Source organism: Schistocerca nitens, chromosome 9, assembly GCF_023898315.1.
Source record: "Schistocerca nitens isolate TAMUIC-IGC-003100 chromosome 9, iqSchNite1.1, whole genome shotgun sequence".
NCBI classification, from domain to species: Eukaryota; Metazoa; Arthropoda; class Insecta; order Orthoptera; family Acrididae; genus Schistocerca; species Schistocerca nitens.
Genome location: NC_064622.1, coordinates 181,377,847 through 181,396,773, shown reverse-complemented (window position 1 = coordinate 181,396,773; position 18,927 = coordinate 181,377,847).

Sequence of the window (18,927 nt, the reverse complement as noted above, 5' to 3'; positions counted from 1 at the left end):
TTTATAACGGGAATTTGTGAACACTCTGTATATGCACAAATATCCCCTGAACACTGGAACAGGGACTGTATATTTAACGTTCGCGTGCCTAAACCACACGCACCCGGTTTTCCTGCTGCGTTTGCTCTTCTTTCCTTGCTGTGAATGCTCCGATGTGTCCTGTAATAACTATTATCTAACAAGGTGAGGAGCCCTCAAACAAACAATTCAAACTTACTCTGGTAGAAGTCCGTACAGTCTGTTAAACGTACAGGGTAGGGCTTCACTGTTCACAATAAACATTATTTCACAACTGACGTAGTTGATCTTTGCATCCGAGCAATCCGTTGTGACGTACTACCGTTATTGTTAAAGTAATATTATCCAATTCAAATGCATCCAACAGAAAACATGCAAAAAATTCACTGCTGAAACGTTGATTTACAAGTCGACGAGAAACACAGTTCTTCCAATCAATACTAAACTATTCCTTCGTTCATTACATGGGCGTGCGCCTGTCCGAATCGCGACGGGTATGTTTCAAAAAATCGGTGTGCAATACCCGAAACGATGAAGTTCCCACGCTCGTGGTATTCAAACAGTCTAGCCATAGATATTTCATTTGCTTGGAACTTGTAATTAGAGTCAGTCTAGTCAACTTTAGCTTGCCGTAACCGTCCTGGCGTGGTAGATTATGGAGCTCCCGACACAATACATGAAAAACGAAATCGTCACCTTGTAGGTAAAAATTGAGCCATGAGCTCTGATACGAAATGTACAACTTGCGTGGTAAATATTTATAATTACACCACAATAACTTGAAAAAATGCGTACTGCAGACGCGGCATCAACACTGCACGATGCCCGCGCTCTGGGGTACCCATGGTATGAACCACTAACGCCCTCTACTCTCACCAGAGAGGCGATTACCGATAAATCAGACATACAACAGTACGCTAGCACCCCCTTCATTTGCACTTTCACGTAATTTCTTGTGTTTCTGTGTAACTAAACAATTGTTCCGATAGAGGAGCTATCCATTGTGGGGTCTTGATGACATTTTACTGTATCACGAATTATGTTTACAGCGATGTAGTTCTGTCTTCTGACAGCTCGCATACTGAATTGTTAATTTTCCAACATCGTGATGCTGTTACCCGTGTATCTGGCAAGGCAGTTTCTGACCTTTAGCATCACACGTATTCCACACATTGTTAGTTCTCAAGTGGTTCATATGGCTCTGAGCACTATGGGATTTAACTTCTGAGGTCATCAGTCCCCTAAAACGTAGAACTACTTAAACCTAACGAACCTAAGGACATCACACATATCCATGCCCGAGGCAAGATTTGAACCTGCGACCGTAGCGGTCGCGTGGTTCCAGACTGTAGCGCTTAGAACCGCTCGGCCACATCGGTCGGCATTGTTAGTTCTACCAAATGGTGTTGTTCGAAGTATAGATCACAGTGCAAAAATTGTAACGAACACCAATATGTGCACGGTGTTTTTGTACATTTTCATATTTTTCAATTTCTTGAAGAGAGGCTTTGAGCCCACCACATGCCTTGCATCCGGTCACTAGAGTCACGTGTTATAGATTGCGTCATGAGTATAGTCAAAACCTACTTTTGAGGAAAATTTCTCTCAGTTTCCGATTTCTATTGTCTCCCCACTTTTACGCAGTGGCCATGCATACGTCTTGCTAGAAGCACCACACACACCTGATACTCTCGATTAATCTCTGATCTCCCTAAAAGGAAGCGAATTGTAGATGTAAATATTGTTGAGTTGCTCTATGTATCTGCATGTACGTGAATTGAGTCCTCTCTCATTCTGCATTTGGGCTGTGTGTCATTGTGTTTACTAGCATGTTAATGATTTTCTTTTCGTAAGTGTATATTAAGGAACGGCTTAAGGAATAATTTGGTACAGAATTCTTGTGTTTGTTAAAATGTGTGCCCTCCTTGTCCTTTTAAGAGTGTGACGATGTGCAGAGAGGTGTCCCGTATATCAACTCTAGTTCTTATTCTTGCTGAACAGTCCGCTTTGTGTTTAAGGAATCTCATTGTTACTCTAACGCACCCAACGTTGCACATTCTCCATTACGTCCAGTATGAGACCACAAAGTGATGATATGCATGATGCTTATGTATATCTTGATTTAGGGATAGAATCGTGATTGGAAAGCAATTTAGCAAACTTAAAAAATTATAACTGTGTAGAGTCTGGTCGTGGAGCGATAAAGTGTTGACGAAATTTAAATATAAGTACACTCTCGACGTCAGTTTGTGTACCATAAATAAACAATAACACAGACGCCCATTTGGTGGTCTTTGACAGAATCTCCACAAAGAACAATTAACGCTTAAAATTATATTGGAGACGAATGGAACTATATTGTTAAATTCAAAATAGAAAACACTATTACAATTTTCTTAAAATTTGAGTTCAGGAATTTCTAAATTACTCAATTAACAGAACATACAGTGCACATAACTTTTCTGATATATAATACAAGAAACCCGCCCGCAACATACTAAAAACCTTAAAGACAGGAGTAACACATAATAGATATATTATATAGAACTAAGTCTAGTATCATTACGATAGCTAGTTTTACCACTCAAAGTTTTGAAAACTGCAATTACTTCAGCCAGTATTTGAAGTGGCCAACAGAGTCATACCAAGATAATTAAGTAGCGCCTCAGCGGTTTAAACAAGTTAAATGTCAATTTAAATAAACGTCAATAATGTCAATATAATGTCAATTTAAATAAACGTTAATGGTTCTTCTGGCAATTTACACTCGTGGCAACCAGGACATAGCTTAAAAGGTGGGCGGTGTGGAATCATTTTCATTTAAATCTATGAGCCTCTCTGCGAATTTCTGTTCACTGAGACGGAGCCTTTCGTTGCCTTATTTTATAAGAGCCCACTGGAGTCATCAGCTGAGAGATTAACTTGGTCAATAAGTTTCAAACTGCTAAGCAACGTATCATGACTGGCTGCAGATTGTGTAAGCAACTGGACTCTTGCACGAACTTTTCTGCCTTCTGTGCAAGAGAGACACTAATAAGTATGTTATTGTTGGGAGCGTGGTGTGCTGCAGAAAATGTAACTGATTATACAGGGTGTGCGGAAATTCCTGTTACAAACTTCTACTACTTCTACAGGGGAGTGAGTACATAATATTCTGAATAGGGTGCCATGTCCGGAAATGTGCCGCTTCCGTTCTACAACGGTTCAGTTCAGATGTTTCGAGTGGTTCTAGGCGCTTCAGTCCGGAACCACGCGGCTGCCACGGTTGCAGGTTCGAATCCGGCCTCAGGCGTGGATGTGTGTGATGTCCTTAGGTTAGTTAGGTTTACGTAGTTCTAAGTCTAGGGGACTGATGACCTCAGATATTAAGTCGCATAGTGCATAGAGCCATTTGAACCATTTGGATTCAGATTTTCGACTCATCCACTTGCGCTTGAGAAATTGAACTAGACGTGACGAAGTACAATTATTAGGCAACAAATCGAATGGGTACATAATGAAATATCCACTTCAGAACATTTGTTTGTATTTACTCTTAAATATAAAATGTTTACATTATTTCAGATCTAAGGCGCTGCAATCATGGACGGTGCGGCTGGTCCCGGCGGAGTTTCGAGCCCTCCCTCGGGCACGGGTGTGTGTGTTTGTCCATAGGATAATTTAGGTTAAGTAGTTTGTAAGCTTAGGGACTGATGACCTTAGCAGTTAAGTCCCACAAGATTTCACACACATTTGTACATCTGAAAATTATTTCAGAACAGAAATGAACCCAACCTACTGCATGTACGGGACAGTAGTGATGCATTACGAGGTGCATTCAAGTTCTAAGGCCTCCGATTTTTTTTCTAATTAACTACTCACCCGAAATCGATGAAACTGGCGTTACTTCTCGACGTAATCGCCCTGCACACGTACACATTTTTCACAACGCTGACGCCATGATTCCAGGGCGGCGGCAAAGGCCTCTTTAGGAGTCTGTTTTGACCACTGGAAAATCGCTGAGGCAATAGCAGCACGGCTGGTGAATGTGCGGCCACGGAGAGTGTCTTTCATTGTTGGAAAAAGCCAAAAGTCACTAGGAGCCAGGTCAGGTGAGTAGGGAGCATGAGGAATCACTTCAAAGTTGTTATCACGAAGAAACTGTTGCGTAACGTTAGCTCGATGTGCGGGTGCGTTGTCTTGGTGAAACAGCACACGCGCAGCCCTTCCCGGACGTTTTTGTTGCAGTGCAGGAAGGAATTTGTTCTTCAAAACATTTTCGTAGGATGCACCTGTTACCGTAGTGCCCTTTGGTACGCAATGGGTAAGGATTACGCCCTCGCTGTCTCAGAACATGGACACCATAATTTTTTCAGCACTGGCGGTTACCCGATTTTTTTTTTGGTGGCGGTGAATCTGTGTGCTTCCATTGAGCTGACTGGCGCTTTGTTTCTGGATTGAAAAATGCCATCCACGTCTCGTCCATTGTCACAAACGACGAAAAGAAAGTCCCATTCATGCTGTCGTTGCGCGTCAACATTGCTTGGCAACATGCCACACGGGCAGCCATGTGGTCGTCCGTCAGCATTTGTGGCACCCACCTGGATGACACTTTTCGCATTTTCAGGTCGTCATGCAGGATTGTGTGCACAGAACCCACAGAAATGCCAACTCTGGAGGCGATCTGTTCAACAGTCATTCGGCGATCCCCCAAAACAATTCTCTCCACTTTCTCGATCATGTCGTCAGACCGGCTTGTGCGAGCCCGAGGTTATTTCGGTTTGTTGTTACACGATTTTTTGCCTTCATTGAACTGTCGCACTCACGAACGCACTTTCGACACATCCATAACTCCATCACCACATGTCTCCATCAATTCTCGATGAATTTCAATTGGTTTCACACCACGCAAATTCAGGAAACGAATGATTGCACGCTGTTCAAGTAATGAAAACGTCGCCATTTTAAGTATTTAAAACAGTTCTCATTCTCGCCGCTGGCGGTAAAATTCCATCTGCCGTACGGTGCTGCCATCTCTGGGACGTATTGACAATGAACGCGGCCTCATTTTAAAACAATGCGCATGTTTCTATCTCTTTCCAGTCCGGAGAATAAAAATCGGAGGCCTTAGAACTTGAATGCACCTCGTACAACAGCGGCTCGGTGTTGCGACCACCAACGTCGTTACAGACATTGTACCTACAAAGCATGTTTTGGTACACACTCTCCATCCCACCTGGTGTCTCTTCAATTTCCAGGGCAGCGGCCAAAACTGGTGCCAGCAGGTTTTCCTCTGTCTCTGCAAGAGTCTCGGTAATTAACTTTGCCTACGACCCCACAAGAAGTTGTCCGTAGGAGTTAAATCCGCCGATCACGGTGGCCACGCGGTTGGTCCATCTCGGCCTATCCACCTTTCACCATAGCCTCCAATGAAATGTCTCTGAACCGCACGTGAGAAATAGTGTGGTGCACTATCATGCTGAAGCCACATTTTCTAACGGTCATTCAGTAGCACAGCTTCCAACAACGGGTCCAACACGTTTTGCAGGAAGGTCACGTATGCGCTACTAGTTACCTTGACTGGAAGGAGGTATGGCAAAATCACATGACTATCCAGAATACCTCCCCACACATTAATACCTAACCGGTGCTAAATCACTGAACATGCATGGCACGAGGTTTTTCGTTTGCTCAGATATGGCTGTTTCGTGAACTCGATGCACAGTCCCTAGTGAACTTGCGTTCGTCTGTGAACTGAAATGGTGTGCCGACGCAGCAGACAAGGAACCAAATGCAGTAGCCAACGAGATGTGAAAAATCGGCTGGACCAAGAGCGTGTACGCTTTGCAACTGGTGTAGATGTAACTGTCACTCACGTGAAACATGTGACAAACACCCATTGCACGCGCAGTAGCTCGACTACTCGTTAACGGATTCTCTTCAACGCGATGCAGTACATCTGCTTCAAATTCCGGACTGCGACGATGCTGTGGGGCAACACAATCCAGTCTCCTCACTGTGAAAGAACCTGTTTCTCTTAGCCGCTGCGTAATTTATGCAAAACCTGAGCTCCGCTATAAACAAGGAGCATGTCTGTGTGTTCTGAAAACGTGTACCGAATCATTTTTACTGTATCGGAGACGCACAGGCATTGAATAGGCCTCACAGCAAGGCAGACGTTAAGTGGCCGTTTGACGTAGTGGATGCCATCTTGTTTACCCCATGGCGTACCACGATAAGCAACTCTGAAGACTTTTCTCCTTCTTTCAGCAGACGTGGACGCATTACACATCTGAACTGAAACCGTCGTAGAACGGAAACTGTATAATCCAAAAACTTCATTTCTCTTAATCTCAAGCGAAAGGGTAGAGTTGTTGTTAACTTTTACATGGAATTCGCCGCATATTTAGCTCCTTCAGCCAGCCGTTGTGGCCGAGCGGTTCTAGGTGCTTCAGTCCGGAACCGCACGACTGCTACGGCCGCCGTTCGAATCCTGCCTCGGGCATGGATGTGTGTGATGTCCTTAGGTTAGTTAGGTTTAAGTAGTTCTAAGTTCTAGGGGACTGATGACCTCAGATGTTTGGTCCCATAGTGCTCAGAGCCATTTGAACCATTTAGCTCCTTCCTTTGCTCACATTTACAACAAATCGCTCAAGCTGCAGATTTTTATTTCTTATTGAAGAAGGGGTCACAGCACAGCTATTTCTGAAAGAAACAACGTATACAACTGCACAATACTATCTCCAACGTCTGTTCTTTTTAGAATGCTAGCTCATATTATTAGCTCGTAAATAACGAGATTCCTAGAGGAAAAGGGCTTTCCCTAAAGAATCGTCAGGTATTCAGGAAACATTAGTCTTCCGAAGCAACAGGCCTTTATCGCACAGTGTCTTGCAAGCACTATATCGCACCGTATCCTGTAAACGGCAGAACTGGTAATTCCACCATCGTTGACGCCCAAAAGGTGTTTAGCGCTGTAAACACTGTCGACTGTAATCAAGATATTATGTACTTTTCCCCCAAAAGAATTGAATAACTCGATGAACTTTCGTCTGACAGAAGCTGCTGCGAAGAGTAGTCCCAGAAATCTATTCCCCATCTCGAAAAAAATAATGTAGTGATTTATTCGTTTGTTAGCAGGTACATATCCGCAGGCCGGGTATCCACCGACAACTCCTAGTGGCAATGTCGTAGAACGCCCCTAGAGGAGAGAAAAGGACATGACGCAAATCATTAATAATGTGCTGTATCCTGAGATAGTTCCTTTGCTGCAACAGCGGAAATGTTCCGGCTGATCAATACATTGTCGCCTATAAAAGTTCACAAAATATTTGATCAAGCGAACATCTGCAACTCAGGAACATACACTGAAGGTAAAAATCAGAAAACAAAAGAATAATTAATTTTGTGTAACGAAATTCTGGGTAAACATTTGTTTAGGTAACATTTCAAGACCACAGATTCATGTACGCGTGACATAGCCCAGTGTGAATGTGAAATTCTGGTACATTAATGAAGGTGTAACCAACAGAATGTTCAATGGAAGTGCATACATTGTGATGTGTAGGTGTCGGATGTCATGGGATGGAGGTATATGCCTGTCGCACTTGGTCTGTCAATACAGGGATGCCGGTCGGAGTGGCCGAGCGGTTCTAGGCGCTGCCTCAGGCATGGATGTGTGATGTCCTTAGGTTAGTTAGGTTTAAGTAGTTCTAGGTTCTAGGGGACTGATGACCTCAGAAGTTAAGTCCCATGGTGCTCAGAGCCATTTGAACAATTTGCCAATACGGGGACGGTTAAAACTTTTTCTGGATGGTGCTTGACTTCACGTCCGGTGATGGTCTATTGGAGACAGACCTGGTGATTGAGCAGGCCAAGGAAAGATGTCGATAGTCTGTAGAGCGTGTTGGGTTACAGCAGCGGTATGAGGGCGATTGTTATCCTGTTGGAAAACTCCCCCTGGAATGGTGTTCATGAATGACAACACAATAGGTCGCTACAGGCAGTCTGGCTCGAAGCTATCCTTAAAGTAACCGATTTGTATCACTTAGTTGTATCACTGTGGTGTCAGCAGCTGCTCACATTGCTGCTGTAGATGCAGTGCGATACGCCAGAGCCACGTGCCGAACACGATGGTCTTTTCCTCGGTAGTCCTACTGCCCGTCCGGAACCTGATCTCCTTGCGGACTTACATGCTCGTGACCACATGCTCTCAGCGATCATGAACAGTTGTTACTTTGCTACCTATTCTTCCTGCAGTGTCGTGGAAGGAACATCGAGCTTCTTGTAGCCCTATTACGTCACCTCGTTCAAGCTCAATGAGGTATTGATAACGGCGTCTTCGTCGCCTTCAAGGCATTATTGACTAACTTACCACGTACAATCTCAAAGATAACTAACGCTCATGCACCTTAAAGTAAACATCATTTGGATACTCACAGTGACCCTGCTAACGCCGCTCCTTTGCTACCGGTGCGAAATTCGGACAGACTTCATCTTTCAGACGTAGAAACAATCCTACCAACTTTCGTTCATGTCACACAACTCCTTCTTGGTCGTGCGATTTTTGTTTGTTAATGTATTAATAGCATAAAAGAATGCTTCAGTTGCCATATACTGTCATTAAAAGCAGATTTTTATTCTGTTAACATAAAAATTTACTCAAGGCCGAATGCACGCTGGAAAGACACATAGGGAAGATGTGCATTATTACAATAACACTGAATGATGAGTGTTTCGTGCGAAATGATTTGGAGGTCAGGCCGTCCATTCGACATTATAGCTACCACATGGACCACGCAAACGAGTATGTTGGACAACCTGCCCACTTCCCATCATTTGAAGGTACATCCAGCGTTGTCCAACATGATGGTTTTTATGATGCAGATGTTATAGTGTAGAGAGGCATGAAGTTGTGTTATCATACACACACCACTCAACTTTATTGTGGTACTGTACTTTGCCCATGTGAGTCTTTTCAGGGATGGGTTCAGCCCTTTCTGTATCTTTATGAATGACAATGCATGACAGCACAAAACACCGCAGGTGGAAGAGCTCATGGAATATTCGGCCATTGGTCTGGCCTGCCCGTTTCCCCGGCTTAAATCCCATCAAGTGCGTGTGGCATGCATTAGAGATCGGTAATGTAGCAAATCCGCATGAACGAGATCCCACATAGTGGTTGTCAACCACGCTGGAGTAATGGAACGCCCTACCACAAGAAATTATTACTAACCTTGTGGCCTGCATGGGAGTGAGTTGCAGAACATTAATTCCTTCGGTGGTGATAACATAGTCAATTAAGATCCCTGTCCCGCTTTTTGTTATGTTCAGTGGACCATCATGATGGCGGTGACTGCAGTGTCATTATGTCTTTTAATTTAAGCGTCATTTCTGTTCGTATCATTGCGTATTTCTTCCATTACTTTCTGTACTACACTGTAGTAGTTCTTTCTAACAAGGAGACGGCACGACCGTTGGGTCCGGGATTTTTCCGAAATTTTGTGTGGTGAAAGAGGACCCCTAACACCTCATGTGATTAAAATATTACGACGCACTACTCGGAAAATCCTGAGAAAAATCGATCCAAAGTTTCTTAGGTGCATTATGAGTATAAAATGTTAGTCCAATGCCGAGCCGCCGTCTGGCCTACATGGTTAGCGTTCGGACCCTTACGCGAGAGGTCTCGGGTTCGATTCCACCTCCGGGACTAATTTTTCTTCTGTTGCTTGCAAAATTGCAGCGCATTGTTACAGAAGAATCGTGAAATTAATTCCCGGGAAGACTGTATAAAAATTCATTCTATAATTCACCCTCAGTTATCGTCACCAATATTCCGAGACATGATTCAATATGCCTGGTTTGCCTCAAAATTATCATGAACACTAAACATTTTCGTAAATGTTAATGGGGCATATTTTTGTACAGATTTATTGCAAACGCCCTGTGATTGTAAAACATCCGCCTTTATATGTTGCGCAAGATGTCGCAAAAATTATTGCTTTGTTTGTTTTTACGATAATTACCACTGCTGTTCTTGTTTATAATTATTATATGTATAAAAAATGAATGTTTTCCAATCGAATTTGTTATTCTGATTAAAAACCCAATGATTCTCCTTATATATTTTACAATGAAAAATGGCAAACCCACCGCCATGAATTGTTTTCTTGGACAAAAAGAAAATACTTTTTATTCAATAATGTAACTAATTTGTTAAAGATAATGCAGGTTTGGGAAACTTTCTGAATAATTGGTGGAATAACAAAAGAAAATGAAACAGAAGGAAAAAAAGGTGCCAGAGGAGGAATCGAACCAGAGACATCTGGCGTAAGAGTCCGAGCCCCAAACATCTAGGCCAGACGGCGATGGATTAACATTTTATACTCATAAGGCATCTAAGAAACTTTGGATTGATTTTTCCCGGGATTTTCCGGGTAGTGCGTCCTAATATTTTAACCACATGAGGTGTTAGGGGTCCTCTTTCTCCACACAAAATTTCGCACAAATCCCCGACCCCCGCTCGTGCCGTCTCCTTGTAAGTGTGGCTCAAGCTTCATCGAGCTAAGTTACTTGGCAACAACATAACATACGAAAGCTACTTTCGTCATTAAATTTTCATATCAGTGTATTGAATTGTTAACATTATTTTTTCAAGACGATAATTAAAGCTAAGTGACGAACCATCGTAAATTATACTGGACGGCCAATATTCAACAGAGTCGATAGCATCATGGGGTGGGTCCTAAGGAAGCGAAATAGGAGCCCTAAATATATCAATACGCTTAAACCATTTATGAGAATGTGGTTATATGCAACACAAAATCCGTAAGGAACAGAAAAATCTTTATAACGTATGATTACAAGATGAGCTGTAAACTTGTGTCGTATTGTTAAATATATACGGATAAACACGAAGCAATGTGAAATAAACACGTGAAGTCGGTGTAGTGAGGGCGAGTGGGTAACTTCGATTTGTTGTGATGATTTTGTGAAAGTGCAGTGAAGTGCACTGTCCACATGGCGATAGAGCATACTGCTTCAGTATTTTCGCTCCTTACCAAGCCGGACTGACAAAGGGCAGAGATTATTTCTCAGAACCGCAACTCCGCAGCAAGCTATGCTTCATACGAAGAAGGAATAACGGAAAGGCTCAGGAAAGTTAAATGTGTTACGGAGTATAAAATCACTTGTGTTGCAATTGATACGTCCTAATTGTCGAAACTAGTTTCGGAATGAATTGATTTCATTTGCATGCTGCACTGCGTCTGAACTTTATCCGAACGTGAGCTCTAATTCCATGAGTAATAGGAATCCAATTATCTGGGTTCCTGGTCATAAGGGGAAAGGCACGCACATTCTGAGTTCCTCCAGGTAAGTCTTCCCCAGCGTTCATATCTTTCTCTTCGATAATACATATTTCCATCCAATAAAAAGAATCTACCTCCCACACATTATTGTGCCTCCGTATTGATCCGCTAATGAGTAATGATGATTATGAGTCTTTCTTGTGTTGTGGCCTTACACATCAATGATCTTTGCAAATTATGATAGATTACTTATGGCGAGTTTGACTAAGGAATTTACTTGTTGCGAGGGTACGCTTAAAAAATCTAACTGCTGAACGAATGCCTATAAAAAAAAAGAGTTCAAATGGCTCTGAGCACTATGGACTTAACTTCCGAGGTCATCAGTCCCCTAGAACTTAGAACTACTTAAACCTAACTAACCTAAGGACATTACACACACCCATGCCCAAGGAAGGATTCGAACCTGTGACCGTAGCGATCACGAGGTTCCAGACTGTAGCGCCCAGAACCGCTCGGCCACCCCGGCCGGCTGCCTATAAAATAACGGGGAAACTCAACACTGTATTCGATTGCTCGCTGTTGTACGCTCACTACTATCGTAGGTGTAGTCACCCCATAGAAAATATACCATAACATTAATGAATCGAAATAAGCCAAATAAATTAAAGTTACCAGTTATATAACGAACGAAATACCGGAAACGTAACTTTTTCAAAAGCTAAATTTTTTTCTGGTTAAAGTTTTCAGCGTTATTTACAATCTGGAACATTCTATACTATTCACCGACTCTCTTTCGCACATGCTACATTTGTCGTCTGTGCTGTCCAGTTTACTGGATGTACCTAAGTTGCATTTTTGTTGTATTATCTCGCTCTGTTACACTGAATTGGATTTTAAGAGATCAGAATGGTGGACTTTTTACTTGTATACGAATAGGTCAGATCTTATGCTTAGCTGTCGCTATTGCATTTCTGTAATTTTATGACACGTGTCGTGCGCATCGTCTTCTCTAGCTACTTGAAAACTTCGCGAAATGTCAACACAGCTGCTCAGCTGGAAATCACAGAATTTTCGACATCGAATCAGGCTTTCAGGAACGCGACAGAGTTCTCTCTGTGAAGCAAAACTTCGGTTCTCGTTACACGGCAGGGTGAACGTTTTTCAGAAAGTGGAGCGAGAAATGTCGAAGGTGATGCGCTATTTGCTGTTTCTCAAGTTTGAGATAATCTTGTAGTTTGTAACATGGTACTAGTTAGAACATACACAAAAATCATATTAGCAGCAATTATACTGTTTCAGCCGTTTGTCAATATTAATTTAAATTTATTAATGTTCTTTTGCAAAATATGTCTGCTCTCAAAGGACAAGTAATTATCTGAGATGTAAAATACGTGCCGTTGGTTCATAATTTTGTTCTGAATATTTTTGTTTCTCTCCGGAGGTAACGACGGCGGTTCCTGCACGGAAGATATCGACGTTATCGAGTCAAAGCGGTTCAGGGACTGGAAACTGAGGATAGACGGCTGTTGGTCCCTGTTAATAATCTAGTTCCGCCAGTTAGACGTCAGAATGTCATTATAAGCAGTGGCATGAACTCCACTGCCGAATCATTCGCCGTGTGAAGACTTGACACTACATCCGCGCGACTCCCTGTTGGAACCTGGGTGCCTAACTGGACTGGGCTACAGATTCTTATATGCACTACGTATTACTGCATGACTCTGCGAGGCCTTACGACCTTCTTTCATTCAACCATCATCCTGATAGCTCGTTCACTCCGACCTGACTCGTTCAGATTTTTGTGAATTAGAACTTGTTCTGCGGTTCAAGAAAAACCGTGCACGTTGATAGACAGGAACGAAAGAGGGTATACAAAACGTATGAAACTACACTGGTGTCGAAAATTAAAGCAACAAATGGGAATTTTGCAAGATTGCTTTTATTTTGCCACAAAACACTATAAACAAGTGATATTAAAGTAGGACCAGTATGTATAATACAGAACGTAAAGAACAAGAACAAGCATAACGGTAGACAGAAATGTCCTCCATTTTTTCCAACTTAATGCGCTTGCACAAAAATTCCGACAAACGCTCAGTGAGCTCAGCAGAGGGTGTGGCCACCTCTGGCAGGAATAGAGGCCTGAAAACAACGGGTACGCTGTGAATGACGTAATCAATCTCATGTTGAGGGCCATTCTTCTCGCAGAGCTGTTCGCAAGTCTTGGAGAGTGGTTGGTGGATGTTGACGTGATGCAACTCGTCCCCTAGTGGATTCCAGATATTCTCTATGGGATTCAAATCGGAAGAGCGAGCAGGCCACGTCAGGCGTGGAATATCTTCCGTTTTCAAGAAAATATCAACCACCACTGCTCTATGAGATCGTGCTTTATCGTCCTTGGATACAAAGTATGAGAACACAACACCTCTCATCAACCTTACATCAGGTCCCAAGATCTCCTCACGATGCCTGACAGCAGTTGAACCTCGCCGAATCGCCCATACAGTTTCATAATGAGGTGTTACAGTGGTCAACATACTCCCTGCCCACACCATTAGGGATCCTCCACGATATAGGTCTCTTTCCAAGATGTTTGGGTGCCTAAATCGTGTTCCACGTGCCCTCCATATCCGAATCCGTCGAGACTCACTCACCAGACCAAATCGGGCTCATCTATAAAAAGATCATTGGCCCTCTATTCGACCGTCCAGGTGGCATGTCGACGACTCCGCTCTAGACGTTCCCTTTTGTGAAGAGGCGTCGTAAGTAAATAAACAACAAGTCTCTGAAAATAAATACCACTCTGTCTGTACACCATTTACCTCGATACAACACGTCCAACGGGTGATGCGATGTCAGATGGTAGTTGCAGTGTCGTACTAAGGGTATAGAAAATGGTTCAAATAGCTCTGAGCACTATGCGAATTAACTTCTGAGGTCATCAGTCGCCTAGAACTTAGAACTAATTTAACCTAACTAACCTAAGGACATCACAGACATCCATGCCCGAGGCAGGATTCGAACCTGCGACCGTAGCGGTCGCTCGGCTCCAGGCTGTAGCGCCTAGAACCGCACGGCCACTCCGGCCGGCGCGGGGTATAGATCCGTGGTCTAGGGGTGGCGTCTTTGATGCATAATCAAAACGTCTTCGGTCGCGGGTTAGAATCCCTCCGCTGTTTAAATTTTGATTAATAATCAGCACTGTCGGCCGAAGACTTCCGGCATAAGAAAGTCACCCTCATTCTGCCAACGCCCTTGTCAAAGAGGGTGGACAGAGGTTAAAGCACTCTCTTGTCCTAGGGGTGGGAAACTGCCCTTAAAGGCGGAAGAATCATCAGTGATCAACGGAATGAGGATGCAGCAGTAAATGGAAACCACTGCATTAAAGACACGGAACAGTAACCACTGGACATGTGGCCTGTAATTGAAAAAGTGTCATGATGATCACTCCATTGGCAAAAGATTCCGGAACATTCCCACATTCGGATCTCCAGGAGGGGACTGTAAAGGAGGAGGTTACCATGAGAAAAATATGGAATAATCAACGGATGGACAACATTCTCCAAATCGGGGCGTGGAATGTCTCTGAAAAGAGAAATGTAAAGACTCAGTCTGTATATAGTAGGGATCAGTGAAGTGAAGTGGAAAGAAGACTAGAATTTCTGGTCAGATTACTATAGGGTAATATCAACAGCAGCAGAAAATGTTATAACGGGAATATGATTCAAATGGCTCTGAGCACTATGGGACTTAACAGCTGTGTTCATCAGTCCCCTAGAACTTAGAACTACTTAAACCTAACTAACCTAAGGACATCACACACATCCACGCCCGAGGCAGGATTCGAACCTGCGACCGTAGCAGTCGCGCGGTTCCGGACTGCGCGCCTAGAACCGTGAGACCACCGCGGCCGGCGGGAATATGATTCGTTATGAATAGGAAGGTAGGGCAGAGAGTTTCTTACTGTGAACAGTTCAGTGACCGGGTTGTTATTATCAGAATCGACAGCAAACCAACACCGACAACGATAGTTCAGGTATACATGCCGACGTCGCAGACTGAAGATGAAGGGATAGTAAAAGTGTATGACGATATTCAAAGGGTAATACAATATGTAAAGGGGGTAGAAAATTTAAAAGTCATGGGGTACTGGAATACAGTTGTAGGGGAAGGAGTAGAATATAAGGTTTCTTGAGAATATGGGCTTGGGATAGGGAATGAGATAGGAGAAAGACTAATTGCATTCTGTAACAAGTTTCAGGTAGTAAAGCGAATACTTTGTTCAAGAATCACAAGAGGAGGAGGTACACTTGGAAAATGGCGGGTGATACGATAAGAGTTCAGTTAGATTACATAATGATCAGACAGAGATTCTGAAATCAGATACGGAGCTGTAAGGCGTACCCAGCAGCAGATATAGATTCAGATCACAGTGTAGTAGCGCTGAAGAATAGGCTGAAGCTTAAGACATTAGTTAGGAAGAATCAGTACGCAAAGAAGTGGGATACGGAAGTACTAAGGAATGACGAGATACGGTTGAAGTTCTCTAAGGCTATAGGTACAGCGATAAGGAATAATTCAGTACGCAGTACAATTGAGGAGGAATGGACATCTCAAAAAAGGCCAAGTTGAGAAGGAAAACGTAGTTATAAAGAGAAGGTAACTGCAAAGAAACCATGGGTAACAGTAGAAATACTTCAAATGGTCAATGAAAGGAGGAAGTACAAAAATGTTCTTGGAAACTCATAAATACAGTAATACAAGTCGCTGAGGTATGAAATAAATAGGACGTGGTGGGAAACTAAGACGAAATGGCTTCAGGAAGAATGTGAATACACTGAAAAAGAAATGATTGTCGGAAGGACAGGCTCAGCATACAAGAAAGTCAAAACAACTTTCGGTGACATTAAAAGCAAGGGTGATAACATTAAGAGTGGATCGGGAATTCCACGGTTAAATGCAGAGGAGAGAGCGAATAGGTGGAAAGAATACATTGAAAGCCTCTGTGAGGCGGAAGATTGGTCTGATGTGATAAAAGAAGAACCAGAGGAGATAGGAGATACTGTATTAGAATCAGAATTTAAAAGAACGCTGGAGGCCTTAAGATCAAATAAAGCAGAAGGGATAGATAACATTCCATCAGAATTTCTAAAATCATGGGTGTATATGGCAACAAAACGGCTATTCACTTCGGTGTGTAGAATGTATGAGTCTGGTGACAAACCATCTGACTTTCTGAAAAGTATCATTCACACAATTCCGAAGACGGCAAGAGCTGACAAGTGCGAGAATTATCGCACAGTCACCTTAACAGCTCATGCATCCAAGTTGATTAGATGAACAATATACTGAAGAATGAAGCAGAAAATTGAGGATGCGCTAGATGACGATCAGTTTGGCTTTAGGAAAGGTATAGGCACGAGAGAGGCAATTCTGACATTGCTGTTAATAATGGAAGCAAGACTAAAGAAAAATCAAGAGACGTTCATAGGATTTGTCGACCCGGAAAATGCGTTCGACAGTGTAAAATCGTGCAAGATGTTCGAAATTCTGAAAAAGGTGGGGGTAAGCTATAGGTAGAGACGGATTATATACAATATGTACAACAGCCAAGATAGAATAATAAGAGTGGACGAACAAGAACGAAGTGCTCGGTTTAAAAAGAGTGTAAGACAAGGATATAGCCTTTCGCCCCTACTGTTCAATCTGTTTATCGAGGAAGCAATGATGGGAATGAAAGAAGGGTACAGGAGTGGAATTAAAATTCAAGGTGAAAGGATATCGACGATACGACTCGCTGATGACATTGCTATCCTGAGTGAAAGTGAAGAAGAATTACATGATCTGCTGAATGGAATGAACAGTCTAATGAGCAAATCGAAGAAAGACGAAGGCAATGAGAAATAGTAGAAATGAGAACAGCGAGGAACTTAACATCAGAATTGATGGTCACGAAGTAGATGAAGTTAAGGAATTCTGCTACCTAGGCAGTAAAATAACCAATGACGGACGGACCAAGGAGGACATCAAAAGCAGGCTAGCATTACTGGCCAAATGAAGTCTACTAATATCAAATATCGGCGTTAATTTGAAGATTCTGAGAAAGTACGTCTGGAGTACAGCATTGTATGGTAGTGAAACATGGACTGTGGGGAAACCAGAAGGGAATCGAAGCATTTGAGATGTGGTGCTACAGACGAATGTTGAAAATTAGGTGGACGGATAAGGTAAAATATAAGGAGGTTCTGTGCGGAATTTGAAATAAAAGGTATATGTGGAAAACACCGACAATGAGAAGGGACAGGATGACAGGATATCTGTGAAGACACGAGGGAATGACTTCCATGGTCCTAGAGTGAGCTGTAGAGGACAAAAACTGTAGAGAAAGACAGAGATTGGAATACATCCAGCAAATAATTGAGGACGTAGGTTTCAAGTGTTACTCTGAGATGAAGAGGTTAGCACAGGAGGGGAATTCGTGGCGGGCTGCATCAAACCATTCAGAAGACTGATGAAAAAAAAAGTTGGTACCGTCGAGCCCTTGCAAGAAAATGACGGTCCTCTGTCTCTGTCACACTTGGTCGGCCCTGCCTTGGCCGTCGGGATACAGTTTCGAACTGTCACAACATCCGAGAAATAACAGAACGATGCACATTATGCCATCGGGCTAAGTGAATTTGCAACTGCCCTGCTTCCATTCATCCTGCGGCCCCTCCACCGCAGAGTGGCTGGCAGGCGTCTTTTCTGTGCCACACTGCACCGTCTGTGACAGAGCACACTGTCCCGGCGTAACGTCAAGTGCCGGCATTCCTGTCAAGAACGTTAGAGCAGAGAGGGCTGTGAAGGAGACGTCAGCAAACACTACGCTGACCGACCCCATCTAGGACGAGAACGAGACAGCAGCGGCCCCTAGACGAGGAGAACATAGAGTCGCGCCGCTTGCCAACGGCCCAGCTGAAAACTAGCCATTCTACGAGCTCTACAGGAGCTGTATAATTTCACTTGTAATAGGCATTGTCTACAATGAAGATACATCTTATTTGTCTGTTGCCATTTGCAAGCGACACACCATTGTAAACTCTAGCTAAGTGTTGTCTTTTATTTACTGTAATAAAAATTCGTTAATACGATTTGCTTGAATTGTTGTCTAGCGATCCGAGAGAGCAGGTTTCCTAGGCATCGCATACTCGACGAGTAGGCAGGACACAACACAGACACAAATTGTGGTCGGGCAAACGCTATCACATAGGTTCCCTGACGTCATTGTTGGCGTGGTTGTCCGTTGACCGGAATGCCATCTTCCGTGCAGAACACGATCCTGCGGACATCTGTTGACAGGTTGTATGTTTATATCGTGAGTTAGACACAGGACGGGGAAGTAGCAGTATTTATGAAGTTGATGAAACATCTTTCATTTACCGCATTCTCGCCACAAGTAAATTAAATGACAGATTTCCTCCTGCGTCCTTCAGGAGTTCGATAAACACTAATGACCTCTTGAAGTTGTGGCCGGATGACGTTCCTACTAGGGCAGACGTTAGTTATGATAGAAAAGTCGACAGTTCTGTTTATTATCGTATTTGAATTCTTTGTGAATCGTATTTTCTGAAACGGAGAAAGA